At 43.3% G+C, this 9,851-nt stretch overlaps 1 pseudogene across 1 annotated transcript; it reads right to left on the bottom strand.

Moving 5' to 3' along the window:
- Nucleotides 1-323: 323 nt before the first annotated feature.
- Nucleotides 324-1,415, bottom strand: LOC108535832 (60S acidic ribosomal protein P0 pseudogene; annotated as a pseudogene). The gene has a single exon (XR_001887336.1). The product of XR_001887336.1 is annotated as a 60S acidic ribosomal protein P0 pseudogene (transcript).
- Between the last annotated feature and the right edge of the window lie 8,436 nt (nt 1,416-9,851).

The following is a 9,851-nucleotide window of genomic DNA, read 5'->3' as shown; positions in this document are numbered from 1 at the left end:
GAGATGGAGTCCCACTCTATTGCCCAGGCTGGAGTGCAATGGCACGATCTCGACTCACTGCAACCTCCGCTTCCTGGGTTCAAGCAATTCTCCTGCCTCAGCCTCCCAAGTAGCTGGGATTACAGGCATGTACCACTATGCCCAGCTAATTTTTGTATTTTTAGTATTGGGGTTTCACCGTGTTGGCCAGACTGGTCTTGAACTCCTGACCTCAGGTGATCCACCTGCCTTGACCTCCCAAAGTGCTGGGATTATAGGCATGAGCCACCACACCTGGCTCGATTTAACACAAATTTTATTTTATTTTATCTTATTTTATTTTATTTTTAAAGAAGTAAGCCTTTATTTCCTTGTTTTGCAAATAAAGCTGGCTAAGTTGGTTGCTTTTTGGTGATTAGTCAAAGAGACCAAATCCCATATCCTCGTCCGACTCCTCCGACTCTTCCTTGGCTTCAACCTTAGCTGGGGCTGCAGCAGCAGCAGCAGGAGCAGCTGTGGTGGCAGCGGCCACAGGGGCAGCAGCCACAAAGGCAGATGGATCAGCCAAGAAGGCCTTGACCTTTTCAGCAAGTGGGAAGGTGTAATCCATCTCCACAGACAAAGCCAGGACTCGTTTGTACCCGTTGATAATAGAATGGGGTACTGATGCAACAGTTGGGTAGCCAATCTGCAGACAGACACTGGCAACATTGCGGACACCCTCCAGGAAGCGAGAATGCAGAGTTTCCGCTGTGATGTCAAGCACTTCAGGATTGTAGATGCTGCCATTGTCGAACACCTGCTGGATGACCAGCCCAAAGGAGAAGGGGGAGATGTTGAGCATGTTCAGCAGCGTGGCTTCGCTGGCTCCCACTTTGTCTCCAGTCTTGATCAGCTGCACATCACTCAGGATTTCAATGGTGCCCCTGGAGATTTTAGTGGTGATACCTAAAGCCTGGAAAAAGGAGGTCTTTTCGGGCCCGAGTCCAGTGTTCTGGGCTGGCACAGTGACTTCACATGGAGCAATGGCACCAGCACGGGCAGCAGCTGGCACCTTATTGGCCAGCAACATGTCCCTGATCTCAGTGAGGTCCTCCTTGGTGAACACAAAGCCCACATTCCCCCGGATATGAGGCAGCAGTTTCTCCAGAGCTGGGTTGTTTTCCAGGTGCCCTCGGATGGCCTTGCGCATCATGGTGTTCTTGCCCATCAGCACCACGGCCTTCCCTCGAAGGGACATGCGGATCTGCTGCATCTGCTTGGAGCCCACATTGCTCCCACGATGAAACATTTCGGATAATCATCCAATAGTTGGATGATCTTAAGGAAGTAGTTGGACTTCCAGGTCGCCCTGTCTTCCCTGGGCATCATGGCGGTGCGTCAGGGATTGCCACGCAGGGTTTAAAGACGATGTCACTTCCACGAGGACGCCTGGCGAGAGCAATTTAACACAAATTTTAACCCCACATTTATTTATAGTGAAATGTTCTTCCTAGGTTTGCAACCTTATTCACACTTACAACTATTTTGGGATTTTATTTGAAAAGAGGAGGAGAAAAGACGAATGAAGAAAGAGAAAGGAAGCACAAGGTGCTTTAATTAGAAAAAACCACTGGATTTCTGGTAATTGAATCTATCATCTGAATGAGTATTGACATAAAGCATAGGTTTATAGGTTTATAAAGGTATTTCCTTAATTCTCAGGGAAGCTGTGTGGCACAGGCTATTAACTATCCAATACTGCCCACTCCTCTAGAACTGAGCAAAGTAGGAATCTTCATAAATTATTTTTTATATGATTATTGTATATGTAACCCACATAAAGCTGAGCTGTACCATGGCCCAGTCATAACATAGTGCTGTTTTCAAAGAAAACAGTTCAACATTCAAGAAACAAATTCAAAAGTAATTTAAATTTTAATAAATCATCTTAATTTTCTTTTATTTTGGTAAAACATTTTTTAAATTCCAAAGGGAGGTTCTATTTATATTACATGGGAAAACTTGTATAAATCTTTCCCCCACCATTTCTCCCTCTCGTCTCATCCCTGACTTCAACATCTTGTGCACGTGGCAGAAATCCTGTATCCAAAACCCTCCATCCTGTCTCCAAAACTCATTTAGAGCTAGCTGTCTTCTTTTTCTGCCTCCTTTATTACCTTCCAGATCTTCTCATTTCTTTTCTTCTAGTATCCCCTGCCCTTTTTAAAACAGACTTTTTTTTTTAAAGCAGTTTTAGATTCAGAGCAAATGTAGAGGGAGGTACAAATATTTCCCATACTCCCTTTCCCCATACATGCATAGACTCCCACATTATCAACATCCCCCACCAGAGTGGTATATTTGCTACAATTGATGAACTTACACTTGACACATGATTATCATGCACAGATCATAGTTGACCTTAGAGCTGCCTCTAATGTATGTTCTATGGATTTGGACAAATGTATAGTGACATATATTCATGTGGAAGTAACTGATTTGTTTTTCTATTTTATAGGCTCATAGGCAGAAGGGATTTGCCTCTTCTCAAATGAGACTTCGGACTTGGACTTTTGAGTTAATGCTGAAATGAGTGAAGACTCTGGGGTACTGTCGGGGAGGCATGGTTAGTTTTGAAATGTGAAAAGGACATGATATTTGGGAGGGACCAGGGTGAAATGATATGGTTTGGTTTTGTCCCCACCCAAGTTTCATCGTGAATTTTAATCTGAATTGTAATCCTCACGTATTGAGGAAGGGACCTGGTGTGACGTGATTGGATCACAGGGGTGGTTTCCCCATGATGTTCTCATAATAGTGAGTGAGTTCGCAAGAGATCTGGTCGTTTGATAAATGTCTGGTGCTTCCCCCTTCACTTTCTCTCTCTCTTGCTGCCGTATAAAATGTGCCTTGCTTCCCCTTTGCCTTTTGCCATGATTGTAATTTTCCTGAGACTTCCCCAGACATGCAGAACTGTGAGTCAATGAAATCTCCTTTTATTATAAATTACCCAGTCTCAGGTAATATCTTTATAGCAGTGTGAAAACGGACTAATACACCATGTATTTAAAGGACTTGAGTGTTATGATCTAAGTTTTTGGTCACTGCAGCCAGTATTATGGTAACCCAAGTCCAGTAACACTGTGGCTCTTATAGACTCATAGAGGTGTCACCTTGGTGTTCTTGGATAAGATCTGGAAGAATTCCCTGTATTACCAGGCAAAGATTCTTGTTCTCTTCCCTTATTTTTTCCCAAGCAAATGGAGCCTCTCTCTCTCTGTGCTGAGCTGCCCGGAACTGGGAGAGGGGTGACACAAGCACCCCTGTGGCCACTACTACTGGGACTGTGCTGGGTCAGACCCAAAGCCAGAACAGCACTGGGTCTCACCCAAGGCCTGCTGTAACTACTGCCTATGTTTGTTCAAAGACCTAGGGTTCTACAATCAGCAGCTGGTGGAGCCAGTCAGGTTTCTGTCCTTCTCTTCAGAGTGGCATGTTCCCACCAGCCCTGGGCAGGTCCAAAGATGCTGTTTGGGAGCCAGGGCCTGGAGCCAGAAACCTTAGGAATCTACCTGGTGCTCTATTCTACTGCAGCTGAGGTGGCAGCTGAGTCACAAGACAAAGTCCTTCCCACTCTTCCCTCCACTTTCCACAAGCAGAGGAGTCTCTCCCTATAGCCACCACCACCCCAGGACCATGGCAGGTACTACCTGGCTAAAGTCAATGTTCACTTAAGGGCCAAGATCTCTTCAGTCAGTTTGTGGTGAATGCTGCCAAGCCTGGGACTCTCCCTTTAGGTCAGTGGGCTCCCCTCTGGCCCAGGGCAGGTCCAGAAATGCTGTCTAAGAGCCAAGGCCTAGAATCAGGGGCCCCCAGACCCCATTCGGTGCTTTGGCCAAGCTGGTACCTCAGGTGCAAAACAAAGTCCTCTTTACTCTCTCCTGTCTTTTTCTCAAGCAGAAGAAGGCTCTCCCTGTAGCCACCACAGCTGGGAATGTGCTGGGCCATATCTGAAGCCAGCACGTCTCTGAGTCTCACCCAAGGCTCATGGCAAGTACTGCCACTGCTGATTATTTAGGGCCCAAGGTTTCTTTAGTCAGCAAGTGATTCATCCTGCCAGGACTGGGTTCTTCTCTGCAAGGCAGCAGGTTCCCTTCTGGCTCAGGGTGTATCTAGAAATGTCATCCAGGAGCCGGAGGCCTTGAATGGGGGCCCCAGGACTCTGCCTCATGGCCTCTCCTACTGTGGTTGAACTGGTATCCAAGTGGCAATAAATGGCCTCTTTACTCTTCCCTGTCCTTTCTTAAGCAAAAGGAAGGAGTCTCTCCCAGAGCTGCAAGCTGTGCAGCCTGGGGTTAGGGGAGGGGTGGCACAAGCATACCCTTGGCTGCTCCAGCTGGTGTCTCACTAGGTCGCATGCCTCCCAAGTCTACTGGCTCCAAGCCCAGCACAGCACCAACACTTGCCCAGGAATTGCAGTTCTTGTGGCCTAGACTGCCTTTCAAATTTATGTAGGACCACAGAGCACTTTAATGCATGGCGGCGAGGCTTGAAAGAACTCAGATTCTGACTGCTGAGATGGGTGATTCCCTTCCGGCTAGGGCTGATCTAAATGCTCCCTCCGTGGGCACCAGCTGAGTTCTGCCTGGTATTGCTTTCCCCTGTGACGGGTCAGCACTGAGTTCCAATGCAAAGTCCCACAATCACTGTGCTCTCCTTCTCCCAAGCCCACAGATTCTTTTTTCCACACCATGCAGCTGCTGCTGGGGGATGGAGAAGAAGTGGTGTCAGCAATTCAAGACTGTCTTTCCTACCCTCTTCAGTGCCTCTTTCAGTGATAGGAAGTTAAAGCCAGGTACTGTGAGAACACAGTATTAGTCTGTTTTAGTCTGTATGAGAACAGACTAATACAGACTAATACTAATACAGGTTCTTATGAAAGTGCTTTTGTGTGTGGATAGTTGTTCGATTTGGTGCTCCTACAGGGAAGATGATCAGTGGAGGCTTCTAGTCAGTCATCTTGCTCCTCTGAAAAGCGTTTTGAAAATCTCCTATGGAAGTTTGACTTTCTGATACTTTCCAAGGAATAGGTTTTCCTTCTTATGAAAAGAAAGATTTTATTATATTTGTGATCACTGCTTTTAAGCAAGCTCTGTCAAATGTAACTGTATCTTTCTATGGAGATACCCACATGTTTGTAATCAGAGAGTATAAATAACAATTGCAAATCCCATCTTTATACTTCAGAATCTCCGTGGCAACCCCATCTCGCCCCCTTGTAGATAGGCAGAGCCATGTGATTTGTTCTGGCCAATGTTCTGTGAAGGGAGGAGTCATTCCTGGACTGAAGTGGTGAAACGTTCACGTGTGATTCTGTCACTTCCTCTGCCGGGGAACTAAAGAGGCTGCATGTTCCAGACAGTATAGTTACAAGGTGTTGAAGCCTCTGACAGTATAGGTACCTGGGTGACTGAAACAGACTTTCGTTGTACTGTATCAGGCCACTAAGATTCAGGGCTTGTTTGCTACCTCACTTGTTATAATCAGCCTCTCCTGGTTTTTCATATCTGTTCACTATAAGTAACATTTTAAGCTAAACAATTTAAGTAGATGTATATTAACTATATATACATGTATATACATATACCAAAAATCAAGTATATATTATGTATATTACTATGGTTTGGCTGTGTCTCCACCCAAATCTCATCTTGAATTGTAGCTCCCATAATTCCCACGTGTCATGGGAAGGACCCAGTGGGAGGTAATTGAATCATGGGAGGAGGATCTTTCCCATGTTGTTCTCGTGATAGCAATTAAGTCTCATGAGAGCACATGCTGTCTTTGCCTGCTGCCATGTAAGAGGTGCCTTTGCGTCTCCTTTGCCTTCTGCCATGATTGTAAGACCTCCCTGGCCATGTGAAACTGTGGGTCAATTAAACATTTTTCCTTTACATGTTACCCAGTCTTGGATATGTCTTTATTAGCAGTGTGAGAACAGACTAATACATTTATATAATATATAAATTATAAAAGTAATATATCAAGCATGTGTATGTTATATATATCTACTAAATATATTAAATACATGTAATATGTTCTCCATACCTCAGCTGTGACAGCTATTATCAGTTTGATTCATATGCTTCCAGACTTTTCCTATATAAAGGTATGAAAGCACTCATATGGCAACTTTGTCACTAACGTCAAGCTTTACCTTTATTAACTAACTCCAAGTCCCCAAAGGAAAGTAAAAATTTGTTCTTTTAAATGTTGAAATATTGAAGTTTGTCTTCCACATTTTGCTCAGAGTGAAAACTCCCTTCTCTCTCCTTCTTCTGCCTCAAATGTTTCTTTCTTCCTGGATGAGTAGTTCGAGTTGATCATTGAGAGGGCAAGAGAGCCCTCAATCCTCTGGCTCTTGACAACTGCTTCCTTTTGCTGCAAAGGTTGAAGAAAGAAAAGAAAGACAATTCCAAGACACAGTGTCCCAAGTATAGCTCAAGCAGGAAGAGGCTTTTCCAATGTACTCTTCTTAGTTTCCCCACCTCCCACCATCTTGTTAATCTTTTCTTTTCTTTTTTCCTTTTTTTTGAGACAGAATCTGGCTCTGTCACCCAGGCTGGAGTACAGTGGTACGATCTCCACAACCTCCGCCTCCCGGATTCAACAGATTCTCCCACCTCAGCCTCCTGAGTAATCCCGAGCTGGGATTACAGGCATGCACCACCATGCCTGGCTAATTTTTCTATTTTTAGTAGAGGTGGGGTTTCACCATGTTGGCCAGGCTGGTCTCAAAGTCCTGACCTCAGGTCATCTGATCGCCTCAGCCTCCCAAAGTTCTGGAATTACAGGCATGAGCCACTGCACCCGGCCTCGTTAACCTTTTCAACTGGACTACTATAGCAGATAATATTGCAGTCTCACAATTAATCCCTTTTTCCAGCCCAGAGGTTACTGTGGACACTCTCCATGCACACTGGTGACTTCCTGCATCTCTCTGTGCTTTCTGGATGACTAAGCATGCTGAAAATGTCTGGGAATTAACAACCTCGGGAAGAATACTCAGGACCTCCACTTATGAGGGTTAAGAATAAATAAATACATAAATCCTCACTTAATGTCATCAACAGGTTCTTAGAAACTGCCACTGTAAGCAAGCAACATATAACAAAACTGATTTTCCCGTAGGCTAATTGATATAAACAAGAGTTAAGTTCCTGTAGCATATTTCTGGTCTTCGAAACATGACCAAACTTCTAAATAAAGACCCAAAACACTTGTAATATTAAACATTGAAATAAATACAAACCATACATGCATTTAACAAAGATTAACAAAAACCAGTAAGATAATTATTTACCCAAATTTTGGCGCATCAGCGAGCGATGACAGTTGTGGTGGTGGTGGGTTAAATCAAGGAATAAACGTTTGCAAAGCAAACATTGTAAGGAGCATCTCCTACCACCACGCAGTTCAAAACCACTCATAAATAGAGCAGGCTCACTGAGCGCTTTTGTACTACATCTTTCATTGATTGTTGTGGACTTTATGAATTTTTATTTGACAATAATTTGTACTCACTCATTCATTTTCCAATCTGTTTATTCCAGTTCAGGGTCACGGGTGGCCAGCACCTATCACAGCAACTCAGGGTGCCAGGTAGGAACCCATCCTGACCAGGAAGCCATCTCATCATGAGCGGCACTCACACACCCATACTCACTCAGACTGGGGCCATGTAGACAAGTCAGTTCACCTCATGTGCACAACTTTGGGATGTGGGAGAACACTGGAGTACCTGGAAAAAACCCACACAGACTCCACACAGATCCTGGCACCACCCAGGAATCAATTTTATTTTTTCTCATCAACCTTTTAACAAAACAGCATTGAATGAAACAGTGTTATTAGAGGACCTACTGTACGCCAGTTTCTTTGAGCCCCAGTGGCACAGTTCTGAGACATCTTGTACTCCCTGTCTCAGAGGACTCCTGCTGGAATTGAGCCTCAGTTGTCCAGAGTAATAACTTGCCCACTGACACACCCTTTACAAACTTCCCTCCTTTCCTTGTCTCACTTCCTCACTCTGTCACTGTACTTCCTGGGATCACCTCCTAAACAAACTACTTGTTTCCAAAACTTTGTCTCAAGATCTGCTTTCGGGGGAGCCGAAATGAAGACAGCCATAAGGAAACTTGACTGACTACAACACTACCTTGTCTCTCTAAAGGCCAGAACTCACAACTTCTGCCTAGGCCAAGGTTTCTACTTTACCCTGAGATGTCAAGATCAGTCAGGAAGTATGTTAAAAATACTGAAATATGTGAATGATTTCCTTTGTAAGTATGAGTTAGAGTAAATCCAAAGTTACCCTGTGAACAGTGCCATTCTCTCTCACTGAGACAAGATGTGAACTTCTAGCTCACTAGGAATTGGTCCCATCTGTGTCACCCATCTTCTATGTTTCAGTGGAGAAATTCCTAGGCAGGTTTTTTTTTTTTTTCTTAAAAGATCCGTATTCAGTCACTCAACAAGAATTCATTGTTTATTAAATGCCAGGCATGATGCTAGGTAGGGGATATCACATTATAAGTATTAAAATGTTTATATGAGTAGTTGGTAACTATGATACATTAATTTAGAAACTTCAGTGGCATGTATATACTTAATTATGTTCTTTAAATATACTAAAAAGGAAATCATGACTGTTAGGGAAATACTGTAAAATGGCTCACTTAACTCCTATTCTAACGTTGGTGGTATTTCAGGTGAAACTTTCCCGTGGGGTGATTGTGTATTTTCACTACTACATTTTCCTGGCTGCATTATTTCTGGCTGAATCATATCCACTCTCTTTCTGCTTAAACTTGCTGGAATGAACCTGTTGTCCATAACTAAGTAGAGAAGGGAATTGTAAGAGAATTGTAAATACCAGCTTAGGAAAAGGTTGCAAAAGATACACACACTGGTCTGAGGAACAGGAATATGGATGAACCTATAGGAGAGGATACAGAGCATGGGGACTTTTGTGTTTCGTATTAATGACCACCAGAGAGCATCCACATAGGTGCACAGCATGATCCATCTTGTGTATGTCAGCCAACCTCTTTCCTCGGCCACCCTAGTTCCTGTGAACAGAGTAGTCATGGTGGCAGTGATGGAAGCTGTGTATGGGCCCAACAACATGTACTCCCTTTCATCATGGCTGATCTAACTACTGTCTCTGCTAAATGCCCAACCTTCCAGCAGTAGGTACCAATGCTGAGCCCTCAAAATGGACGATTGCTCTGGGAGATCAGCCAGCCAACAGCATATGTCGTCAAACTTTTGAATTTTTGTCAGTCTCGTAAGTGAGAAACGTTATCTCTGTATCATTTTAATTCGCATTTCTCTTACTGTAAGTAAAGTTGAATATCTTTTCACATGTTTAAAGGCTGTTTTCATTTCTTTTTCTGTGAATGATCTATGCATATCTCTTACAACTTTTTCTATTGGGTTGTTAGTCTTTTCTTCTCAATTTAAGAAGTTCATTATATGTTAAAGACGTTTGCTTCTTGATTATTATGTAAGTTGCAAATATTTTTTTCCAATTGGTCATTTGTCTTCTCACTTTTGTATAATGTTTTCTGACATGCAAAATGTTTTATTTTATGTGATCAAATTTATCTTTTTCCTTATTGCTTCTGGAGTTTGAATCATAGTTAGGAATGTTTTCCCTCTCCCAGACTTCAAGGGATTCACCCATATTTTCTCTTATTATTTGTGTAGTTTCATTTTTCACACTGAGAATTCTTCTCTATCTGGAATTTATCAGTGTAAGAAATAAATTGAATCTTATCTTTTTCCATATGGCTATCGAGTTGTTCCAGTGCCACTTACCTAAAAAG

Source organism: Rhinopithecus bieti, unplaced genomic scaffold, assembly GCF_001698545.2.
Source record: "Rhinopithecus bieti isolate Rb0 unplaced genomic scaffold, ASM169854v2 scaffold_1466, whole genome shotgun sequence".
Lineage (NCBI taxonomy): Eukaryota > Metazoa > Chordata > Mammalia > Primates > Cercopithecidae > Rhinopithecus > Rhinopithecus bieti.
The sequence above is the reverse complement of the archived record's forward strand: the minus strand, read 5'-3'. Positions and strand labels throughout refer to the sequence as shown.